The 22,137-nt window shown below is 45.0% G+C and overlaps 1 pseudogene; it reads left to right on the top strand.

The window, feature by feature from the left end:
• The window catches only part of LOC119279865, a 10,724-nt pseudogene extending 2,776 nt beyond the window's left edge, over positions 1 to 7,948 (top strand).
• Positions 7,949 to 22,137: the final 14,189 nt, after the last annotated feature.

Genomic DNA, 22,137 nt, shown 5'->3' with positions numbered 1-22,137 from the left:
AAAGAAGTAAATGTGGTTGGTCAGATTCCTGCGGAACTGCAAAATCTGACTTACCTGACAAACCTGTATGAACTATTTCCACCATGGAGCTCGTAATTACAAGCTACAGTTGCCTTAGATAGTGTCTTTTGCATGCCATAAGCAGGCAAGAGAGGAAGTACAGACTGTACAGTAGACTTTTATAGACTATTTGTTCTGGTCTTACAACTATAGGTCAGAATGGTGCAAACAGAGTATTCATGTTTTATACATACAGTTCCTCTGTTGCTTAGTTATGCCTCTTTTAGTAGATGTCACTTCTGTTGATCTGTTTGGTTTTCAGATGTCCTTTCCTTTATTTGCATGCTATTTTCAATCGATATACTTTTCCAATAGCTAGAAACATGCCGTTTAACTCAAACAGGTTCCTGCTACTTTTACAGTTCATGCGGTAACATTTATGTTACATATCCCTTGGTAGCGTGGTTGTTCTAATTGCTTTTACTTTACAAAGCCTATACGAATTAAATGCTGATGCCTGCTAGCCAATAAGTGTTTTTGCATATGCAAATTTGGAAACATTAGTTTTACATTGATTATCTGACGCGCTTTCAGGGATTTAGCGCAGAATTACTTGACTGGATCTTTGCCAGCGTTTCTTGGAAAGCTCACTCGGTTGCAGTATCTGTAAGAATTCCGGTTTGTGTTTCTCTGAAGCATTTAAATGTAAATGGTAGTACTATTACGTGGTATCTCGTGTAGTGCATAACTTGCCCTGTTTTCTCTTAAAATTACAAGATCTTTGGTAATCAATGCGTTAACTGGAGTTTTACCGAAGGAGCTGGGTAACCTCAAGAATCTCGTTGCACTGTAAGATAATATACCTCTTTTTATTGTGGCAACTCAAATCCAGCACAAAAATATTGTAGCCATGTGGAGCTTGTCGATCTGTTGGTTTATTTTATTTTGATGATGCTCAAAATCTTTTTGTTTCTGGAAGTTACCACAAAGTAAAATAAAAGTGTAGGCTGCATAAATCAAGCACCTGATTTTTCAAGTACCAATTGTTCCACCATTTTTGTATTTTCTGAAACTCCATTTCCTTGTGTTTTAGGGGCATTAGCGCAAATAAGTTCGTCGGTCCACTCCCAGTAGTAGAAAATCTGACCAAACTTGAGCAACTGTTATGTCTTGGTTCTGCTTGACCTAATTTTCCTTGTAAGACCCATGTACCAGAACTTTGTTAGAAATATAATTGGATTTAAGTTAGAGATAAAGAGATAGAGATAGAATTAGTTTAAACCACATTTAACTTGTCTTGTACTCCAAGTCTCTACCCCTCTTGTACTCCTATATATACCCTACACAAGGGTCTGATCAATACAACACAAATATTCAATCATCTCATATTTTTCACATGGTATCAGAGCCAAGAGGTCTTGAGTTCAAGACCCGGCTGGCGCAATTAAATTGCAGCCCACTTTCGGTCCACGTTTAGGCCTGAGAGAGCCACACGTGAGGGGGAGTGTTGACGTATAATGTGTTGCCTAGCCTCTTCCATCAGATCGGTTTTTTGGTTGCATTGGCTAGAGCATGCACTTCTACATGGTATCAGAGCGGTTTGTCCAACGACACCGATCCTAGGACCTTCCACCACTTCCGCAGCTCGCTGCCCCCGGGGAGATTAATCTCTCCCGGGGACGCGGCACCCGATCAATCAAATATTAGATCGGTCACGTAGTTTTAGATCCAGTTTTCGAGTTCACAAGCAGTAGATCAATTCCTTAGCTAGTTTCGATCAATTCCTTTTACCCTCCAAATAAACCTATTGATCTAGCCATTATTCGGCGAAAATCTTCAGCAGAAATCGGTGCTTCGTCGGCCCGGTGCCAACTCTCGCACAACTTCAAGCCGGCAACCACGTGCAGCTGCTCCGAGCCATGTGCCGGAGGTAGCGCACACCCGCCGATGAGCAGCGGATCGATCCCTCGGCTACGACATCAACAACGCCATGGATCGATCTATTACGAGCGGCACGGTGCCTTCCCCAATTGGGCCACGCGCACAGGCGTGGACGCCATCGTGCGAGCGCGACCCAGAACAGCGGACGCCGGCTCCTCCAACAGGCATGTGATCCGATCTTCATCAACGCCACATCACCTTGCCCCTCGACATCAAGCTTCACCAAAGGTTCGTCCAGCCATGCGTAGGTACGCCCATGCAAAGCAAGCTTGCATGCGCACATATCCATCCATGAATCATGCACATGGCCACGCAAACCAATCTCGTACGAGGAGACGCATGCAGCAAAACCTGGACTCCGACACGTGCCTCCTCCTGCCGCGTATGCCACCTCTACTTCGACCGATCTGCAGCCCGCGCCACTGCATCGACCTTACGTCTGCATCGAGCGATCTGACTTCACTGCATCGGGAGCTATCTACATCAACCTATCGCACCTGGAGCGGCCGACTCCTCCAGCGAGTGAGCTACAAAATCAACATGAAGCTGTACGACTACGCCAGGTTACGAGCAACATACTTCTTCGGCACGACAGGCCGTCGACACTTCGTCGCCATGGAGGGACGCCTTCAAGTGATGCATGATCGTCGACACGCCACCGCGACGCCACCGCCGACACTTCATCGCCAAGGTCTTCATCAACGTGGTCTTCACCAACATCTTCATCAACACACCGTTGCTGCCGCCTCGTCCATAAGATGGACACCTAGCGTCCTCTGACAGACTTTTCTGCAAGACGTGACCTCGACGACGGCATCGACCGCGTCACGACGACGGCATCGATTGCGTCATCCACGACGGCACGACTGCATCGACACGGCGTCACTACAGTGACGACCCTACACGGCCACACGGTTCTGGCAAAACTGATGTGTGCTCGATGGGCTTCCTCCGGTCTTGACAAAATCGGTGGACTCATCGCCGACGGCACCCTCTGACATCAGCAAGGTGTATCGTCCACGTCTGCAGCTCCGTCATAGCGCATTTTTTTGCGCGTCCGGTTTTGTGCGGCTTCATCATCCACGACGACCACACCATCGACCACGACTACCTCGACCACGGCTACATCACCATGATCGGCTACCTCGACATTAATGGCTACGTCTACAGCAACTCATCGGCAACAACTCCAGTCAACAGCGTCCGCCTCATCACTTGCGTTCACGACACTCCCGCTGTGACTGCGGGAGGGAATAGAGGAGAAGGCAGGAAGGCACCAGAAGGGGACACAGTCACCGCCCTAACTGCCGACCCATCAGAGACGATGATGGTGCAGCGGAGAAGACGACAAAAGAGAAAGACTTCAAATTCAGTCGTAATCGTCCGCTACACTCCCGCTGCGACTGAGGGGGAATGTTAGAAATATAATTGGGTTTAAGTTAGAGATAAAGAGATAGAGATAGAATTAGTTTAAACCACATGTAACTTGTCTTGTACTCCAAGTCTCTACCCCTCTTGTACTCCTATATATACCCTACACAAGGGTCTGATCAATACAACACAAATATTCAATCATCTCATATTTTTCACAAACTCAGCATAACCATTTCTCTCTTTCAATTTCAGGTATATCGATAGTTGTGGTTTAAGTGGAGAGCTACCATCTACCTTTTCCAAACTTAAGAACCTGAAAACCCTGTGAATTCTCTTATCATACTTTCTGATCTGTTATAAAGTCAATAAGTCACAATCAGCGTATTAACTTCGCTTTTATCTATCCAGATGGGCATCAGATAACGAGTTTACTGGGAAGATACCTGATTACATTGGAAGCTTATCAAATTTGACGGACCTGTAAGATATCATATGAAGAATTTGTTGATGAAAATTATGAAATTGAGCCATGGAATGATCCACATATGTTTACGATGTTCATGATAGGACTGAAGTTACAGTTTTTGGGAGCCCGCTTTCAAATTTGTAAAGGAATTGATTCGTTTCTCAGCTAATTAGATGTGTGTGTCAATGCAGGAGACTCCATCGAAATTACTTTGACGGTCCCATTCCTGCAAGTTTTTCTAATCTTGTCAACTTGAAAAATTTGTAGGTTCTTCCTACTTTAGATTAGTGACACCTGTTATGCACTTAGTGCAAAAATCAGGCTTGTTGTTTACTAAGTTTTATATTGTGAAGGCGAATAGGTGATTTAATGGGAGAGGTGTCTTCGTTGGCTTTTGTGGTTAACATGACATCGCTGAGTACTCTGTACGGTGATAATTTGCTCTTAACAACCTTTTGTCAGTTTGCACTTCACAACTTTCTATGTCTTCGCATTTGTGCGATAGTCCTTAACCGTTTTTTTTCTCTTCCTGCAGAGTTCTCAGAAACTCCAGGATATCTGACAGTCTTGATTCAGTGGACTTCTCGAAATTTGTTAAACTCTATTCTCTGTAAGTTCGATGAAAATTATGAGTTTAATATTATTGGGGAACTGTTTGGAATCTACTGTATAGCTGAGAGTAAAGTATGTTTGTGCTAAAAGCTCTTTGTACATTCTGGGTGAGGCAGGGACTCGAGTTTTAACATCATCACAGGCAAAGTTTCTCCAGCCCTTCTGAACCTTAATCGCCTCAATTTCCTGTAAGGATATCTTATATAATCTAGTTTTTTTAGCAGTCCTGTTTGAAGTAGTATTTTCATTTTCCCCAAACTAAAATTCAGATGAATCAGATTTCTTGGGAGCAATAACTTCTCTGGCAGCCTACCAGACATGATTAGCCCTTCACTTACTACTATGTGAGCTGTTTACTTCCTTCGTTTTAATTTGATTTTCCTCTTTCATACTGACATCATGTATATCTGCTAGTCGAAATTGCAGGTTGGATGTGATTTGGTCTTTTATTTTTCTTCCTCCTTTTGATCAACATGTCTTCCATCTGTCTTTGCAGTGACCTGTCATACAATATACTCTCAGGAAGATACCCTTCTTGGGTTAACAATAATAATTTGCAAGTGTAGGTTTTTCTCTTCTAATTCCCATTTAGAAGGCAGACAAATCAATACATGTCTTTTCCCGCAAAAAACAAAATCAATACATGTCTGCTGTATTTTCAATTTGTACTGTGAAACCATAAACTTTCATGAACATGGCAGTTTATGACCTAACAGTCTGAATGGTATTTCTTTTAGGAATTTGGTGTGGAACAACTTTGTGATAGATAACTCAAACAACAGTTTTTTTTTCATTGCTTCATTTAGTTGCCCCTCGTATCTATGAAAAACTTATATTCACCATGTGATTTAATGGTCTATTTTGTTCCTAGTATTTTGCCTTCAGGACTAAATTGTCTTCAGCGAGATACTCCATGTTTTGGTTCTCCATCTTGTGAGTCCTTATCTCTTAATTCTTAGCAGTATCTGTTCTGGGCATCACTAGAATCTCGGTATCACTTCTTTATTTCTTCTAATTTGTAGATTCCTCCTTTGCGGTGGACTCTGGTGGTTCGAGACCCATCAGAGCCTCAGACAACTCCATTTATGAACCTGATGATGCCAGTCTTCAACTTGCATCATACTACGTTACAAACTCAACGAGATGGGGTGTTAGCAACATCGGGAGACCTATGGATTCCATGAATGAGAGTTACATAGTATACACTTCTCGCCGGTTTACCAACACTCTTGATTCTGAACTATTTCAGACAGCCAGAATGTCACCCTCTTCATTGAGATACTATGGCATTGGGCTCAAGAATGGCATGTACAACGTTGTACTGCAGTTTGCAGAGATCTATTTCCCAGACGACCAGACATGGATAAGTCTGGGAAAGAGGATTTTCAATATATACGTCCAGGTGGTTTATTCTTGAATATATTAACAAATGATAATATTTTGCAGTGATTCTCATTTTTTTTAACAAATGATAATATATACGTCCAGGTGAATATATTCTTGAATATATTAACAAATGGAAGATCTTATACTGTTGTTCAAAAGCAGTACATTGTTGAAGTAACGAATAATTTCATTGATATTCATCTCTTTTGGGCTGGAAAGGGAACTTGTTGCATTCCTATCCAAGGGTTCTACGGGCCATCAATCTCAGCATTAAGCGTATCTTCTTATGGTACTGTTACTTGTGCTAGTTGCTATTCAATTTACATAAATAATTCATATTACAACAGTCTGCTTTTTATTATCTTACTCCTACTGTAGGTAGCAACGGTGAAGGGGTTCCTGGTCCACAGAAAAGCAAAACCAGCAAAATAGGTTTGGTTGTCGGAGTTGTAGTCTGTGTTGCAGTATTAGGCTTTCTAGCACTCGCCTGGGCCTTTGTTTGGAGACAGAAAAGAAGGAAGTTAGAGATGGAAATGGAAGGTAACACAAACAGTAAAATTGATGTGGTAATCATGGGGAGAAACTGACAGGTGCATCCTCATCTTTTTCCCTGGTGTGGCATTTGCAGAGCTGTTCAGTATAGTTGGAAGGCCTAACGTCTTCAGTTATGGTGAAATAAAGTCTGCTACAGACAGTTTTAGTCCTGCTAATATTCTCGGAAGAGGGGGATATGGACTGGTTTACAAGGTCAGTTACATTTCCAGCAAGATTAAGCAGTTCCGCATTTCATTGTGTAGATCGTTGCTATTCGCAATCTACCTAAACATAATGTACTTCTTTCATGCTGAAATCATGGGTTGTATCTATTTGTAATGGGGAAATCATGGGTTGTATCTTTTGTGTACAGGGTAAGCTACTTGATGGGAGAATGGTAGCTGTAAAGCAGCTGTCTTCTACATCTCATCAAGGGAAAAAGGAGTTCATGACAGAAATTGCAACCATATCTGCGGTACAGCACCGAAACCTCGTGAAGTTGCACGGTTGTTGCATCGACAGTAAGACGCCACTTTTGGTCTATGAGTACCTGGAACAAGGGAGCCTCAACCAAGCAATCCTTGGTATACCTTTTGTTTTTATTGTCCACCTCAACTTTCTTCCTTGGTGCCATGAAAAGCAAGTACCCTTCCAAGTATCTAAATCTTCGGTGAAAATGCAGGCAAGATAGATTTGAACCTGGATTGGAGGACACGCTTTGAGATATGTGTAGGCATTGCAAGAGGTCTAGCATATCTTCATGAAGAGTCCAGCATGAGAATAGTGCACAGGGACATCAAAGCCAGCAATGTCTTGCTCGACGCTGATCTCAACCCTAAGATCTCCGACTTCGGGCTGGCCAGGCATTATAAGGACAGCATGACACATCTCAACACCGGAGTCGCTGGGACGCTGTAAGAACATTTGTTGTCCATCTTAATCATTCCATGCACCTTGATAACAGAAAATCAATCAGACGCTCACCGTTTTCTCTGGTTTTAGTGGCTATCTCGCACCTGAGTACGCGATGATGGGACACCTGACGGAAAAGGCCGATGTTTTTGCATTTGGCGTCGTGGCACTGGAGATCATCGCTGTACGCCGGAACTTCGATGACTGTCTCGAGGAAGATGAGAAGTATCTTCTTGGTTGTGTAAGCTTCTCATGATAACCATCTACTTCACTTAGTTTAGTACACTGACGAAATCAAACCTTATCACAACTTGCAGGCCTGGCATCTGCAAGAGAGCCATCGGACACTCGAATTGTTAGACAGTAAAGTCGCTGAATTCGACGAGGAAGAGGCTGCACGACTCATTAACGTTGCTCTTCTTTGCACGATGGGCCTGCCCCAGCGACGCCCAGCGATGTCCAAGGTCGTGGCCATGCTCACGGAAGACATCGAGATGACCGACGGACGTGGACAGCACCATGAGGCCTAGCTACGTCCTGGAATGGCAGGTCAGGAGCTTCAGCAGCAGCTACATCCCAGGGTCGGGGTCGTCGGTTCAGCAGTCTTCAGGTAACCAATTCAGCGTGCCGTCCAGCTCCAGCAACAAACTCGGGATCCACAGGGACACCTCGCCGCTGGCTCTGTCGCGTTGTTCTAGTGGCGGGATCGACGAGGGAACGTGAATACCCCTGCCTGCAAGGCTGCAGATTTTAGTTCGAGTTGAGAACTTGGATCTTGTGATCTTGTCCTTTCCAACATTGGGTCCTGAACTCCTGATTCCTTCATTGCTATACTCAATTACTCATCATATTTCGTTAGTTTGTGTAGAGAAGTAGAAGTACGTAGTCTTGAATGAAGAGAACGGCGTTTGGAATATACCTGGCCATGCCGGGCCAGGCTTCGGGCCGGGCCTAGCCAAGCCCGACGCAAAAAACCCAGGGCCGGGCCTGGCCCGGCCCGGTCATCGGGCCTGTTTTCTGAGCCCAAGCCCAGCGCGAACGAGTAAAAGCCCATCGGGCTTTGGGCCGGCCGGGCCGACCCTTCAAAAAAACATGAAAAAGATGAGCCCGGGCTCAGCCTTCAGGCTCAAAATCTAGGCCCGGGCCCAGCCCGGGAGCAGCGTCGGGTCGGGTTGGGCCGTTTGGGCAGGGTTGCCCATGGCCAAGACTAGTTTGGAATATGAATAAATCTGGTGTTTTTCTGTCGGATCCTTTTATCTAGTGTTAAAGATGGCTCAAGTAATGCTCAAAAAAAAGATGGCTCAAGTAAAATGTCCTTTTAGGAATTTATGGTATATCAAAATACCTCTTAAAATTAAACTTCTTTTTATGTGGTTAGCTTTTAAGAATAGTATTTTGACATAAAGATAATATTGTGAAGAGAGGCTGGACAGGTAACAGTAAACCCTACCCTCGACCCGCTCCCGCCCCTGAAACCCTCGCCGCCGCCTTCCCCTGCCCGTCTCCGGCGGGATCCGATCGCCCTTGCCGGCGCGCGGCCCGAATCCGCCCCCTTCCCCCGCCCTTCCTTCCCCGCCCCTCCTTCCGCCCTCGTGTCGCCTCCCCGAGAGGCGGCCGGGGCAGCCCCCGCGCCTCTGCTCTCGACCTCGCCCCTTCATCCTCTCCCCTGCCGTCGCGTCCTCCTGGCCCGGGGCAGGGGGCAGCGGCGGTGTCACTCGGCTTGGCGGTGGTCCGGTGACCCGGCGTGGTGGCCGGCGGCGGACGTGGTGGCGGCGCTGCTCCTTGGCGGCGGGTGAGGGAGTCCTGGATTAGGGGGTCCTCGGACAGCCGGACTATATACTTTGGCCGGACTGTTGGACTATGAAGACACAAGATTGAAGACTTCGTCCCGTGTTCGGGTGGGACTCTCCTTTGCATGAAAGGCAAGCTTGGCAATTCAGATATGTAGATCTCTTTCTCTGTAACCATCTCTGTGTAACCCTAGCCCCCTTCGGTGTTTATATAAACCGGAGGGTTTAGTCTATAGGACAAGAACAATAATAATCATAGGCTAGCTTCTAGGGTTTAGCCTGTAAGATCTCGTGGTAGATCAACTCTTGTAATACTCATATCATCAAGATTAATCAAGCAGGAAGTAGGGTATTACCTCCATTAAGAGGGCTCAAACCTGGGTAAACATTGTGTCCCCTGCCTCCTGTTACCATTAGCCTTAGACGCACAGTTCGGGACCCCCTACCCGAGATCCTCCGGTTTTGACACCGACATTGGTGCTTTCATTGAGAGTTCCATTGTGCCGTCACGATAAGGCTTGATGGCTCCTTCAATCATCTGCAACGATGCGATCCGGGGTGAGGTTCTTCTCCTCGGTCAGATCTTCGTATTCGGCGGCTTCATACTGCGGGCCAACTCGCTTGGCCATCTAGAGCAGATCGATAGCTACGCCCCTCGCCATCAGGTCAGGTTTGGAAGCCTGAACTACACCGCCGACATCCGCGGAGATTTGATCTTCGACGGATTCGAGCCCATGGCAGGTGCGCCGAACGGTGACGATGAGCATGACTTAGATCTGCCATCGGACGGTGTTCAGGAGATCACACTTATGGCTGCCCCGGCTTTTAATCCGGAGCAGATCGTGCCATCCTAGGGCGGGTGGATGGACCCTGCCACGGAGGCCGCACACTCATCGGCGCTAGAGCCGAACACAGACTTCACCTCCAAAGAGATCTGTGTCATCGGACCCTCGGACTCGTCTCCGGCCATAGGTTCTGAACCACGCGCGTCTGTGCCTATCGAATTTGAGTAGGCACCGATCATGGAGTTTACCTTTGCGGATATCCTTCAGCACTCACCCTTGGGCGATGTGCTAAATTCACTGAAATCTCTCTCCCTATCAGGAGACTCTTGGCCGAACTATGTCCGGCTCGAGTGGGAAGCAGACGACGAAGAAATTCGTTTCCCACCCACCACCCACTTGGTAGCCACTGTCGATGACTTAACCGACACACTTGACTTCGACTCCGAAGACATCGACGATATGGACGATGATGCTGGAGATGAACAGGAACCACCGCCCACGGGGCGCTGGACAGCCACCTCATCATATGATATATACATGGTGGATACACCCAAAGAAAACAACGTCGAGGAACGGAAGGATGCAACGGAGGATAATCCCCTCGAGAAGCAACCAAAGCGACGACGTAGGCGCCGCTCTAAATCCCGCCACAGTAAAAACAGCGATAACAGCGCAAGAAGAAATAATACGCTGGTCGACTCCAAAGGAAACGATGACCCCGTGGACCCAGTGATGGAGCAGGATGAGCCAGGGGACGACGAACATAGTCCGGAGCCACTGTCCGATCACGGCGATGCCGAGGGTAAAACTCATCAACCTGTCTCCGGAGAGGAGAACAGTCGGAACGACGATGCACACATCATCCCGGAAAGGCACTTGGAACAAGAGAACCTCCATAGAAGGTTTATTGCCACCGCGAGGAGCTTGAAGAAGCAGAAGCAAAGGCTTAAGGCCGCGCAGGATACGCTCAACCGCAGATGGAACAAAGTGATCGACACTGAAGAAAAATACGGCGGTGATCACCACACAAAGAGCTACCCAAAGCGCAAGCTGCTACCCGAATTCGATGATGAAGCTATAGATCCCATTTAGCCGAAAAATAAAATGGCCGATCAGCCGGACCGACCACCCCGTGGCCGCGACAGGGTGGCTAATGACGCCGCACACAAGTCAGCGCACGATTTACGCGAGCACCTGGACAAAAAAGCCGGTATGAACAGGTCCATCTATGGATCTAGGAAGCGTGCTCCGGCACATGATCATGACCGTCCAAATGACTATACTGATCGAATAAAAGCTCGGAATCAATACCGAACACTACAACCGTCAGAAGAATGCCATGACACATCCAAATACAGGGGTGCCGCGCACCCCCTGTGCTTCACCGACGAGGTGCTGGATCATGAATTTCCGGAGGGATTCAAACCCTGAACATAGAGGCATACGACGGAACGACAGACCCCGGGGTCTGGATTGAGGACTTTATCCTTCACATCCACATGGCTCGCGAAGATGATCTCCACGCCATCAAATACCTGCCCCTCAAGTTGAAGGGACCATCTCGACACTGGTTGAAAAGCCTCCCCGAAAACTCAATTGGTAGTTGGGAAGAACTTGAGGATGCTTTTAGGGCTAATTTCCAAGGGACCTATGTCCGACCTCCGGATGCAGACGATTTAAGTCACATAATTCAACAACCCGGAGAGTCAGCCCGTAAGCTGTGGAACAGATTTCTCACCAAAAAGAATCAAATCGTCGACTGCCCGGATGCCGAAGCCTTAGCGGCTTTCAAACACAGTGTCCGGAACGAATGGCTCGCCAGACACCTCGGCCAGGAAAAACCGAGGACAATGGCAGCCCTAACAAGACTTATGACCCGCTTTTGCACGGGCGAGGATAGTTGGTTGGCCCGTAGCGGCACCAGCGACCCAGGCACATCCGAAGTCAGGGATGGCAACGGGAAACCGTGACGCAATAGAAACAAGCGTCGAAACAATGAAGACAACCCAGACAACATGGCGGTAAACGCCGGATTCAGGGGCTCTCGACCCAGTCAACAGAAAAGGCCATTTAAAGGCAGCAGAGATGTACCGTCTAGCCTAAACAAGATTCTAGACAAATTATGTCAGATTCATGGCACCCCCGAAAAACCTGCAAATCACACCAACAGATAATGCTGGATCTTCAAGCAGGCTAGCAAACTAAACACCGAACACAAGGGGAGGGAGACGCCAAGTGAAGATGAGGATGAGCCTCGCCAGCCGAACACTCGGATACAGAAAAAATTCCCACCAGAGGTCAAAACAGTGAACATGATTTAAGCAACTCACATACCAAAGAGGAGGCGCAAGCGCGCACTCCGAGACATATACATTGTAGAGCCCATTGCCCCCAAGTTCAACCCTTGGTCGGCCTGCCCGATCACTTTTGATCGCAGGGATCATCCGACTAGTATTCGGCATGGAGGATCGGCTGCTCTGGTGCTCGACCAAATAATTGACGGATACCATCTCACCCGAGTCCTTATGTACGGCGGCAGTAGTCTCAATCTGATACATTAGGACACTGTCCGCAAAATGGGAATAGACCCGTCAAGAATCAGCCAAAGTAATACTACCTTCAAAGGAGTAATACCAGGCGTAGAGGCCCGCTGCACGGGCTCTCTAGTACTAGAGGTTGTATTCGGTTCTCCCGACAACTTCCGAAGCGAAGAATTAATCTTCGACATTGCTCCATTCCGAAGCGGCTATCACGCACTACTCGGAAGAACGACCTTCGCTCGTTTCAACGCAGTACCGCACTACGCTTATCTTAAACTTAAGATGCCCGGTCCACGTGGCGTCATTATAGTTAGCGGAAATATAGAGTGTTCCTTACATGCGGAAGAACATGTGGCGGCTCTAGAAGCCGAACACTGAACGACCTCTCCAACCAGAATAAATGATCGGTCGTCAAGACCGCGGACACGGTTAGATGAGTCCGGCGCACCACTAGTTGTAGCAGCCCAGATAAACCTGAGCTTGGGTCGATGGATATACCCCCATAGATGGTGCTAGGGGTTGCCTGCATGTAAAAAGGCCCATAGTTTGGCTTGACCCTATTAATACAATAATAGATTGCATTTTCATGGTTCATTAAGAATAACCAACTTTTCGCACGAAGTCTTTCACCTGGGTTTTCTCTTTTTTTACAGATGATCATCATGCTACACCCTTCCAGGATACGGCACAACGGAGACAAAGGCGCAGACGTGCAGCAGGGCCCCGCTCAAAGGTTTCTTTTTAGATTAAGACCCTGTGTAAACCTTTTTAATGTCTCTTGTTGCTCTACACCCTCCGGGCACTTAACACAACCGAGAGGGATGCTGGCGTTATTGGCATTTCGTCACACCAGACTAATGCATATACCTGGAAATTCAAGGCTCATTGTCGAGGGCGTTACTCAGCCCAGTATATGTAGTAAAGTACGAATACCTTAGGGAGTGTTCGGCGTCGCGAGTTTGGCCTTATATGCATCAGCTCCGAATCATGTCTTTGGTCAATAGTTGGGTTTGCCCGGCTCCCGTGTTTTGCTACCTGACGTTCCGCTCTATCGGCTAAGGTGGCACCGGGAGAACTACTGCGATTGTGCCCTGGTTCATCTGGATGATCACCTCAGTAGAGAAAGCCGAAAACTGACTGTCATGATAAAGCGCGAGACCGGTCAACCACTCGATGAATTAGCAGAATATCTTCGCGATTCCTCCGCATTAATGAAGGACCGGTTTCCCGGTCATGTATGTACATGCACCGAATTCGGATGAACGCGGAAGTACCGGGGGCTATATAGTAGCCCCACCGTCAAACTCCTATGGCTACGTGAAAGTGTTAAAGCTATATAGTCCGATTGCCTTGTTCGCCGCGCTATCACCTCCTTAATGGACCAAGACGTTGGATCAAATGTGCTTACGCGCTTTTCCGAACACCCCCGCATTACATGCGTGGGGGCTGAAGCCGATGACTGGAAACTTTCAGGTTATATACATACATAAACGGCCGCACAGGAGGCACCATAATACTTTCGGGCAAAAGTATAAACACAACCTTTATAATCAAAATAGCATTGTTTTTACAATTCAGATACATGTCACTCGAACATGGTACTTGATACGTCTTGAGCTTGCGTTGGTTTTCCTTGAAGAGGAAAGGGTGATGCAACAATAGTAGCGTAAGTATTTCCCTCAGTTTTTGAGAACCAAGGTACCAATCCAGTAGGAGGCTCCTCAAAAGTCCCACGCACCTACACAAACAAACAAAGAACTCACAACCAACGCAATAAAGGGGTTGTCAATCCCTTCACGGCCACTTGGAAAAGTGAGATCTAATAGAGATAGTATGATAAGATAAATATATTTTTGGTATTTTATAATATAGATGCAAAAAGTAAAGATGCAAATAAAAGTAGATTGAAAGAAAATAAGATAAAAGATAGACCCGGGGGCCATAGGTTTCACTAGAGGCTTCTCTCAAGATAGCATAAGTATTACGGTGGGTGAACAAATTACTGTCGAGCAATTGATAGAAAAGCGAATAATTATGATATTATCTAGGCATGATCATGTATATAGGCATCACGTCCGTGACAAGTAGACCGACTCCTGCCTGCATCTACTACTATTACTCCACACATCGACCGACTCCAGCCTGCATCTAGAGTATTAAGTTCACAAAGAAAAGAGTAACGCATTAAGCAAGTTGACATGATGTAGAGGGATAAACTCATGCAATATGATATAAACCCCATCTTTTTATCCTCAATGGCAACAATACAATACGTGCCTTTCAACCCTTTCTATCACTGGGTAAGGACACCGCAAGATTGAACCCAAAGCTAAGCACTTTTCCCATGGCAAGAAAGATCAATCTAGTAGGCCAAACCAAACTGATAATTCGAAGAGACTTGCAAAGATAACTCAATCATACATAAAAGAATTCAGAGGAGATTCAAATATTTCTCATAGATAAACTTGATCATAAACCCACAATTCATCGGATCTCGACAAACACACCGCAAAAAGAGTTTACATCGAATAGATCTCCACAAGAGAGGGGGAGAACATTGTATTGAGATCCAAAAAGAGAGAAGAAGCCGTATAGCTAATAACAATGGACCCAAAGGTCTGTGGTAAACTACTCACAACTCATCGGAAGGGCTATGGTGTTGATGTAGAAGCCCTCCGTGGTCGATTCCCCCTTCGGCAGAGCGCTGGCGAAGGCTCCAAGATGGGATCTCGCGGATACAGAAGGTTACGGCAGTGGAAATTGTGTTTCGGGTGCTCCCTGGATGTTTTTGGGGTACGTAGGCTTATATAGGAGGAAGAAGTACGTCGGTGGCCGCCCGAGGGGCCCATGAGACAGGGGGGCGCGCCCTACCCTCTCGTGGCCGCCTCGGCTGCTTCTTGACTTGCACTCCAAGTCTTCTGGATCACGTTCGTTCCAAAAATCACGCTCCCAAAGGTTTCATTCCATTTGGACTCCGTTTGATATTCCTTTTCTTCGAAATACTGAAATAGGCAAAAAAACAGCAATATGGGTTGGGCCTCCGGTTAGTAGGTTAGTCCAAAAAATGATAACAATGTGTAAAATAAATCCCATAATCATCCAAAAGGGGTAATATAATAGCATGGAACAATCAAAAATTATAGATATGTTGGAGGTGTATCAAGCATCCCCAAGCTTAATTCCTACTCGTCCTCGAGTAGGTAAATGATAAAAACAGAATTTTTGATGTGGAATGCTACCTAGCATAATTCTCAATGTAATTTTCTTTATTGTGGCATGAATGTTCAGATCCAAATGATTCAAGATAAAAGCTTATAAAACATAAAAATAATAATGCTTCAAAGCATACTAACAAATAATCATGTCCTATCAAAATAGCATAGCCAAAGAAAGCTTATCCCTACAAAATCATATAGTTAGGCCATGCTTCCTTTTCATTACACAAAATACTCCCATCATGCACAACCCCGATGACGAGCCGAGCAATTGTTTCATACTTTTTAACGCGCTTCAGCTTTTTCAACTCTTACGCAATACATGAGCGTAAGCCATGGACATAGCACTAAGGTGGTAAAAGATGGTGGTTGTGAGGACAAAAAGAGGGAGAAGATAGTCTCACATCAACTAGGCGTATCAACGGGCTATGGAGATGCCCATCAATAGATATCAATGTGAGTGAGTAGGGATTGCCATGCAACGGATGCACTAGAGCTATAAATATATGAAAGCTCAACAAAAAGAACTAAGTGAGTGTGCATCCAACTCGCTTGCTCACGAAGACCTAGGGCATTTTGAGGAAGCCCATCATTGGAATATACAAGCCAAGTTCTATAATGAAAAATTCCCACTAGTATACGAAAGTGACAACATAGGAGACTCTCTATCATGAAGATCATGGTGCTACTTTGAAGCACAAATGTGGAAAAAGAGATAGTAGCATTGTCCCTTCTCTCTTTTTCTCTCATTTTATTCTTTTTCTTTTTCTTTTTTTCTTTGGCCTTTCTTTTTTTGGCCTTTCTCTTTTTTCTTTTCTTTTTCTCTCTTTTTTTTCTTTTTGTAAAGTCCGAAGTCTCATCCCGACTTGTGGGGGAATCATAGTCTTCATCATCCTTTCCTCACCGAGACAATGCTCTAATAATGAAGATCATCACACTTTTATGGATTTACAACTCAAGAATTACAACTCAAAGCTATAACAAGATATGACTCTATATGAATGCCTCCGGCGATGTACCGGGATATGCAATGAACCAAGAGCGACATGTATGACAATTATGAAGGTGGCCTTGCCACAAATACGATGTCAACTACATGATCATGGAAAGAGCAATATGACAATGATGAAACGTGTCATAATAAACGGAACGGTGGAAAGTTGCATGGAAATATATCTCGGAATGGCTATAAAAATGCCATAATAGGTAGGTATGGTGGCTGTTTTGAGGAAGGTAAATAATGGGTTCAATACCGGCGAGAGTTGCGTAGTAATAAGAGAGGCTAGCAAAGTGGAAGGATGAGTGTGCGTATATCCATGGACTCACATTAGTCATAAAGAACTCATATACTTATTGCAAAAGTCTACTTAGCCCTCGAAGCAAAGTACTACTACGCATGCCCCAAGAGGGATAGATTGGTAGGAAAATACCATCGCTCGTCCCCGACTGCCACTCATAAGGAAGACAATCAAAAGAGCACCTCATGCAACAAATTGGTCAAACAACTTTTACCATACGTGCATGCTACGGGACTTGCTAACTTCAACAAAAGTATTTCTCAATTTCATAATTATCCACTAGCATGACCCTAACATTACTACCTATCTCAAAACAATTATCAAGCAACAAATTAATCATAGCACCCAATTCACTTCATATGGTAGTTTTTATTATACCCAACTTGGATGATCATCATTCTAGGACCAAATTTATAACCATAGCAAATACCATGCTGTTCAAAGACTCTCAAAATAATATAAGTGAAGCATGAGAGACTAGCAATTTCTTCAAAATTAAGTTACCACCGTGCTCTAAAAAAATATAAGTGAATCACTAGAGCAAAAACTATCAATCTCAAAAGATATAAGTGAAGCACATAGAGTATTCTAGCAAATTCTAATCAAGTGGGCTTCCCCCAAAAGGTGTGCACAACAAGGATGATTGTGGTAAACTAAAAAGCAAATACTAAAATAATACACGACACTCCAAGCAAAACACATATCATGTGGCAAATAAAAATATAGCTCCAAGTAAAGTTACCAATGAACAAAGACGAAAGAGGGATGCCTTCCCGGGGCATCCCCAAGCTTAGACTTTTGGCTATCTTTGAATATCTTGGGGTGCCATGGGCATCCCCAAGCTTAGGCTCTAGCCACTCCTTATTCCATAGTCCATTAAAGCTTTACCCAAAATTTTAAAACTTCACAACACAAAACTCAACAGGAAATCTTATAAGCTCCGTTAGTGAAAGAAAACAAAACCACCACATAAGGTACTTTAATGAAGTCATTCTTTATTTATTTTGGTGTTAAACCTATTGTATTCCAAGTTCTCTATGGTTCATACCCTTACATACTAGCCATAGATGCATCAAAATAAGCAAACAACACACGAAAAGCAGAATCTGTCAAAAACAGAACAGTCTATAGCAATCTGTAACTAACGGAAACTTCTGGAACTCTAAAAATCCTAATAGGACGTACTGGAAAATTTGTTTATTGATCAGCAGCAAAAAGAATCAATGCAAAAGTACGTTTCTGTGATTTATTGAATTTTTTATCGTGAGCACAAAGTTTCTGTTTCTCAGCAGAATCAAATCAACTATCATCATAGATTATCCTATAGGTTCTACTTGGCACAAACACTAATTAAAAGATAAAAACACATCTAAACAGAAGGTAGATACAAAATTTATTACTAAACAGGAACAAAAACAAAAAACACAAAGAAAATTGGGTTGCCTCCCAACTAGGCTATCGTTTAACGCCCCTAGCTAGGCATAAAAGCGAAGATAGATCTAAGTAGTGCCATCTTTGGCACTTGGAAAGGAAAAAGAGGATCTTCTTTCTATGTCATTCATTCTTATATTCAGGGTAAGCACATTGCCATTAATGGATGAAGTAAGATTAAGTACGTTACGGAAATTTGCCTCTAAGCTAGACTTCATCTCTTTGATAATTTCATTTTGATAAAAGCACAAGAGAGTAGTTGATTCAACCTTATCATTCATAGGGTGCCCAAATATGGTTTTCATTTTTTCATAGGTATCTATAGAATCCCCTTCAAGAAAACCTTCTTCAAAAATAGAATCTAGAACTTGTTTGAAAGAAGCGGGCAAGCCAACATAGAAACTTTTGAAGTAAACTTCAATTTGATATTGTGGAACATAGCTAGCCCGAATACTTAATAACCTATCCCAAGCATCTTTTAAAGACTCATCAAGCAAATAGCGAAAAATTCCGGAGTCATCCTCATCAAAATTATTTAAGCTCTCATTGGTGACCCTGGTGTGTCTTTCCATAGCATCATTATTTATGAGCTTAGAGAGGATAGAGGGGTTATCCAAGGCACTAGAACCCGGGAGAAAACCCTTAGTTATTTTTGATTCGGCCATGGCGACAGGAAGGCAAACAGAAAAGAGAGGAGGAGAAGATTGGGAAAGATAGGGAAAATAAAACGGCAAAGGTGAAGTGGGGGAGAGGAAAACGAGAGGCAAATGTCAAATAATGTAAATGCGAGGGAGATGAGTTTGTGATGGGTACTTGGTATGTCTTGACTTGAGCGAAGACCTCCCCGGCAACGGCGCCAGAAATCCTTCTTGCTACGTCTTGAGCTTGCGTTGGTTTTCCTTGAAGAGGAAAGGGTGATGCAACAATAGTAGCGTAAGTATTTCCCTCAGTTTTTTAGAACCAAGGTATCAATCCAGTAGGAGGCTCCTCAAAAGTCCCACGCACCTACACAAACAAACAAAGAACTCGCAACCAACGCAATAAAGGGGTTGTCAATCCCTTCACGGCCACTTGCGGAAGTGAGATCTAATAGAGATAGTATGATAAGATATATATATTTTTGGTATTTTATAATATAGATGCAAAAAGTAAAGATGCAAATAAAAGTAGATTGAAAGCAAATAAGATAAAAGATAGACCCGGGGGCCATAGGTTTCACTAGAGGCTTCTCTCAAGATAGCATAAGTATTACGGTGGGTGAACAAATTACTATCGAGCAATTGATAGAAAAGCGAATAATTATGAGATTATCTAGGAATGAGCACGTATATAGGCATCATGTCCGTGACAAGTAGACCGACTCCTGCCTGCATCTACTACTATTACTCCACACATCGACCGACTCCTGCCTGCATCTAGAGTATTAAGTTCACAAAGAACAGAGTAACGCATTAAGCAAGATGACATGATGTAGAGGGATAAACTCATGCAATACGATATAAACCCCATATTTTTATCCTCGATGGCAACAATATAATACGTGCCTTGCAACCCTTTCTGTCACTGGGTAAGGACACCGCAAGATTGAACCCAAAGCTAAGCACTTCTCCCATAGCAAGAAAGATCAATCTAGTAGGCCAAACCAAACTGATAATTCGAAGAAACTTGCAAAGATAACTCAATCATACATAAAAGAATTCAGAGGAGATCCAAATATTTCTCATAGATAAACTTGATCATAAACCCACAATTCATCGGATCTCGACAAACACACCGCAAAAAGAGTTTACATCGAATAGATCTCCACAAGAGAGGGGGAGAACATTGTATTGAGATCCAAAAAGAGAGAAGAAGCCATCTAGCTAATAACTATGGACCTGAAGGTCTGTGGTAAACTACTCACAACTCATCAGAAGGGCTATGGTGTTGATGTAAAAGCCCTCCATGGTCGACTCCTCCTCCGGCAGAGCACCGGCGAAGGCTCCAAGATGGGATCTCACGGATACAGAAGGTTACAGCAGTGGAAATTGTGTTTTGGGTGCTCCCTGGATGTTTTCGGGGTACGTAGGCTTATATAGGAGGAAGAAGTACGTTGGTGGCCGCCCGAGGGGCCCACGAGACAGGGGGTGCGCCCTATCCTCTCGTGGCCACCTCGGCTGCTTCTTGACTTGCACTCCAAGTCCTCTGGATCACGTTTGTTCCAAAAATCACGCTCCCGAAGGTTTCATTCCGTTTGGACTCCGTTTGATATTCCTTTTCTTCGAAATACTGAAATAGGCAAAAAAAAAACAGCAATACGGGCTGGGCCTCCGGTTAGTAGGTTAGTCCCAAAAATGATAATAATGTGTAAAATAAAGCCCATAATCATCGAAAAAGGGTAATATAATAGCATTGAACAATAACAAATTTATAGATACGTTGGAGACGTATCAGTACTCTTCGAGCACTGAGCCTTTGTTAAATGGGCGCCTTCTAGGACTTCTTCAAAATAGTGCTCGGCCGGGTCCTGGCCTCCGGCCGGACCCCGGGTTGCAATAGCGGTGGCCTCCATCCCTGCCCAATATGTTTTAACACGGGCAAGAGCCATCCGCACACCCTTTATGCATGCCGACCTCTTTACAGCGTCGATATGTGGCACAACACGAAGGAATCGTTGCACTAGGCCAAAATAATTGTCCGACCTTGGTCTCTTCGGCCAAAGATGATCCACGACAGACCTCATGGCAAGCCTGGACAACCTATGGAGCTCGGCCCACTCGGCCCATTGTTCATTTAATAGCAGCGGACGCTTTGGAGCACTAAACTGCGACCAGAACAACCTTTCCACCTCATGATCTTTCTGATCTTTGAAATATTCAGTCGCATCAGTAGCACTCTTTGCCAAATCCAAGTATGCGTCCGCAACACTCCATAATTGATCCAGAGGGGCATACTTCGGATCTCCGAACTTCGTCCGCAACAGAAAGGGCTTCCCAGCCGTGATATCTCCGGCTTGACGAAGCTCCTCCCTTGCTGCTCTGATCTCAGAGCGAGTTTCCTTGGCTGCTTCCAAGGCCTTCTTTAGGTCAGCCGCTTTCTCTTGGTTTTCCTTTTCAAGGAGCTCATATCGATCGGCGGCATCTTTCAGCTCAACAACCACCTTGGCTATTTTATCTTTGCTCTGGCAATGAGCAGCCTGTTCGGCTTTTAACTCTTCGGTCGCCTTTAGGGTGGCCACATCACTTCTCCTGGCTTGTTCCTTGACTCGGGCAAGTTCTGCCCAAAGGGTCTCCACGGCGGCAGCTCCATCTGCAGTCACAACATATTATAGATATTAGCATCCACTACAAAAAAGACACATCCGTGACATTTTGGGCCGAACGATTTTTTTTCCTGTCATACATATGACACTTCTATGACGATAATTGTGACAAAACCCGGTATCATCATAGATGTGGTGGGCTCCTACTTCTATGACAAAAAATCATGACAAAAAATGGGCTTTTTGTCCTAGGCGGGCCAGAGACGGAGCTGCATGACATTCTTTTGGCCGTCCATGACGGAAAAAACCATGGTAGAAGCGAGGGGGAGGAAAATTTCGGGGAGTTGCCGGTTACGGTTGGAGGTCGGGGGCGGAGCGATGCGCGTTTCTCTCATACGTACGCGCATGTGTGCGAGGCGTTGGCTCTAACTGAAGCCGAGCGAGGCGTTGGGCTCTAACTGAACCCGAGCGATTGCACTGTAGGCTACGCGTTACTAAACCCGAGCGATCGATCGATGGCTGTTAACTAAACCCGATGGAGCGATTCCTTCGCTACTGCTGCTAAGTGAAGCCGATCGATGCTTCCTCTGGGATGAATAGTGAGTGTTGCGG

The sequence above is a fragment of the Triticum dicoccoides genome, chromosome 3B, assembly GCF_002162155.2.
Source record: "Triticum dicoccoides isolate Atlit2015 ecotype Zavitan chromosome 3B, WEW_v2.0, whole genome shotgun sequence".
Taxonomy (NCBI): Eukaryota; Viridiplantae; Streptophyta; class Magnoliopsida; order Poales; family Poaceae; genus Triticum; species Triticum dicoccoides.
The sequence above is the reverse complement of the archived record's forward strand: the minus strand, read 5'-3'. Positions and strand labels throughout refer to the sequence as shown.